The sequence below is a fragment of the Magnolia sinica genome, chromosome 3 (genome assembly GCF_029962835.1).
Source record: "Magnolia sinica isolate HGM2019 chromosome 3, MsV1, whole genome shotgun sequence".
NCBI classification, from domain to species: Eukaryota; Viridiplantae; Streptophyta; class Magnoliopsida; order Magnoliales; family Magnoliaceae; genus Magnolia; species Magnolia sinica.
Window position 1 is genome coordinate 18,405,151 of NC_080575.1, and position 4,137 is coordinate 18,409,287.

General features: G+C 41.4%; 1 non-coding gene across 1 annotated transcript; it reads right to left on the reverse strand.

The window, feature by feature from the left end:
• Positions 1–550: 550 nt before the first annotated feature.
• Positions 551–657, reverse strand: LOC131241671 (small nucleolar RNA R71). Its single transcript, XR_009169229.1, has one exon. It is a non-coding gene; the product is annotated as a small nucleolar RNA R71 (small nucleolar RNA).
• Positions 658–4,137: the final 3,480 nt, after the last annotated feature.

Consider the following 4,137-nt stretch of genomic DNA (forward strand, 5'->3'; position numbering starts at 1 on the left):
TGGGCCCGTGATGACACTCGACGTCTCTTGACTGAAGGAGGATTAGTTGAGGGGCTCACTGTCCATCGCAGGTCTAGACACTACTCGAATTTCCTTGAGTTAATTGAGGTTATGGCTAAATCAACCTCACACACTACCTCAACCTAGGGTTGAGGAAGCACATGATGAGAATGAGGTGCATCAAGGACCCCCGCCTCGTACTTTACAAGATTATTTACAACCGGCGAGGGTGAGTACGCCCTCATGTATGATTTTTCTTGAGAATACAGGACATATGGACATCAAGCCAGGGGTTATCCAACTCTTTCCTAAGTTCCATGAGCTTGAATTTGAAGAACCATATCTACATCTGAAAGAGTTCGACGAGATTATAGCCACCTTATACTTTCCTAATGTATCTGAGGATACAATTAGGCTGAAAATCTTTCCATTTTCCTTGAAAGAGAAGGCCAAGACGTGGTTACATTCACAGCGTCCTAGATCCATTGGCACATGGAATGACATGCAAAGGGAATTCATAAAGAAATTTTTCCTACATCATAAAACGATTACCCTCAGAAAAGCAATCATGAACTTTGCCCAAAAGGAAGATGAAACATTCTTCCAATGTTGGAAAAGGTTTAAGGATTTGGTCAGTTTGTGCCCACAACACGGCTTTGAAACGTGGCGCATTACAAATTTTTTCTACGATGGACTGACTTCTTCCATGCGCCAAATGGTCAAGACAATGTGCAATGGAGAATTCATTAATAAAAATGTTAACGAGGTATGGGATTACCTCGATAGTCTTGCTGAAAAAACACAATCATGGGACTATTACCCAAAGTCAAACACCACGTCTAAGCCAACTCAATCTAAGGAGAAAGGTGGATTGTATCTTTTGAAAGAAGAGGATGATCTCAAGTATAAAGTGACTACGCTCATAAGAAAATCTGAGGCCATGGAAGGAAAGAAGGATAAGGTTAATGAAAGTGTTTGTGGCATCTGTGATTGCAACATTCATACAACTAAAAATTGTCCTACAATACCTACTTTTCGAGAGGTGTTGAATGAACAATCCAATGCCGTAAATAACTATCAAAGACCTTTCAATGGACCGACCTCTAATACGTAAAATCTTAGTTGGAGAAATCATCCAAATTTTAGTTGGAAGAATGGACAAACTGCTACCCCTCAAGGTTTCTTTAATCAAAATTCACAACAACAATAAGAGAGACCTAAAGAGGATCCGGTTCAAAAACATATTCGAGAACAAGAGCTACTTAATCAGAATTCGGCACAAGCGCTACATGATATCCACACGGCATTAGGAACACTTGCGTCGTCTATTCAAAGGATAGAGTCACAATTAACAAGTGGAGGAAAGGGGATGCTTCCTGCTCAACCTCTCCCCAATCCCAAAGCGTAATATGAAATAAGTGACCCTAGCTCTTCAAATCAGATGGAACAAGCTAAATCCATCACCACTCTTAGGAGTGGTAAGATCATTGACAAAACCATTCCAGTTAGGCCTAAAAGGCCTAAGGACTTGGAAGTGGACAATAATGATGGATCTAGTGATGCACCACAAAAATTAGAACCGGAACTTCTAGAGAGGCCAGTTGCTCCATTCCCCCAACGGTTGGTTGCACCAAAACGTTTGCCTAACTCTCAGGATATTTTAGAAGTGTTAAAATAAGTAAAAGTCAATATTCCTCTATTTGATGTCGTAAAACAGATACCTTCATATGCCAAATTCTTGAAAGACCTATGCACAACCAAAAGACGAGAGAGTAGTCAAAAGAAAATTTTATTGACTGAGAAAGTGAGTGCCATCCTGAAGCAAGACGTGCCGCAGAAATTCAAAGATCCTGGTAGCCCAACCATATCATGTGTAATCGGGAACTATCGAATTGATCATGCACTTCTTGACTTAGGAGCAAGCGTTAATTTAATTCCTTACTCGGTATACAAATAGTTAGGATTGGGTGAATTAAAACCCACCCAAACCACACTATAACTTGCTGATCACACTGTTCGTGTACCAAGAGGGATAATCGAGGATGTGTTGGTCCAGGTCGATAGATTTTATTACCCTATAGATTTTATCATCCTGGATACCGAACCCATCAATAACATGAGCACTCAGATTCCCATCATTCTTGGTCGCCCATTCCTGGCCACTTCAAATGCGATTATCAATTGCAGGAATGGTGTCATGACTATGTCTTTTAGAAATTTGACATTGGAGTCAAACATCTTTTTCAATAACGGCAGCAATTCAGAGGATGATGATGATTTCCACGACATTAACATGATTGATTCTTTCGTGGAAGATAGAACGCCTCTTGCTTTATCCTGTGATCCTCTAGAGACGTGCCTGGACCACTCCCATGATTTTGATGATGACATGATTAGGAAGACGTGTGCCATGCTTGATACTGCACAGGTACTTGAAGTTAACTGGTGGAGGCCACAATTTGAAGATTTGCCCAAACCGATGTAGTGCCTCTACCGTCTAACCTCAAGCCACCAAAGCTTGACCTAAAACCTTTTCCTTCTAATTTGAAATATGTCTATTTAGGTCAAGATGAGACATACCCGGTGGTAATCTCTGCCCACCTGAAGAAAGAGCAGGAGAGTATGCTCATAGGTACTCTCCTTGAGCATAAGGGAGCTCTTGGATGGACGATAGTGGACCTTAAGGGAATTGACCTATCGATTTGTACTCACCGCATATATCTTGAGGATAATGCAAAAACCACTCGGGAATCACAACGTAGATTAAATCCAAACATGAAGGATGTGGTTAAGGCCAAGGTTCTTAAACTATTGGATGTGGGTATCATATACCCAATATCCGATAGTCAATGGGTGAGTCTAACTCAGGTGGTTCCTAAGAAGTCCGGGATCACCATCATAGCCAATGCCAATAATGAACTTGCACCGACCAGAGTTACTACTGGGTGGAAAATGTGCATTGAATATAGGAAGCTGAATACCGTCATAAGGAAGGACCACTTTCCTTTGCCCTTCAACGATCAAATGTTGGAAAGGCTAGCTGGTCATTCCTACTGTTGCTTCCTTGATGGGTATTCGGGATACAATCAGATTGAAATTGCCCTTGAGGACAAGGAAAAGACTACATTTACATGTCCCTATGGCACCATTTCCTACAGAAGGATGCCATTTGGGTTATGTAATGCCCCTGTCACCTTTCAGCGATGTATGATGAGTATCTTTTCTGATATGGTGGGGAAATATCTAGAGGTCTTCATGTACGATTTCTCTGTTTTCGGTTCATCTTTCAGCAAATGCTTGGACAGGCTTAAATGTGTGCTGAGAAGATGTGAAGAAAAGAATTTGGTACTTAATTGGGAGAAGTGTCATTTCATGGTTCAGAAGGGAATTGTCCTTGGGCATATCATCTCGTCCAAGGGAATCGAGGTAGATAAGGCAAAAATTGATCTTATCTCTAACCTACCTCCACCCAAGAACATCAGAGATGTACGATCCTTCTTAGGACACGCAGGGTTTTACAGACGATTCATAAAGGACTTTAGTCTCCTCTCTCATCCCTTACGTAATCTTCTGTAAAAGGATGCACCATACAAGTGGACTGAGCAATGTCAGGAAGCTTTCACCAAGCTTAAGGGCATGTTAACCACTGCACCTATCATGTAGCCACCCGATTGGAGCCTTCCTTTTGAGCTTATGTGCGACGCTTCTGATTATGCTCTTGGAACGGTTCTAGGCCAGAGAAAAAATAAGAGGCCCTACGTCATTCATTACGCAAGTAGAACTTTAAATTCTGCCTAAGTGAACTACTCGACTACGGAAAAGGAACTCCTAGCCGTAGTGTTCACTTTTGATAAATTTAGGTCCTACCTGATCGGATCCAAGATCATTAGCTACACAGATCATGCAGCACTTAAGTATCTTCTTTCTAAGAATGATTCTAAGCCCCGTTTGATACGATGGATCCTTCTACTCCAAGAATTTGATTTGAAAATTAAAGATAAAAAGGGAGTAGAGAACGTAGTGGCCTATCATCTGTCTCACCTTAATACCTCTGATTCCTCTGAGGCGACCCATATCAATGACATGTTCCCTGATGAAAAACTGTTCAGAGTCTCCCATTCACCTTCGTTCGCTGAT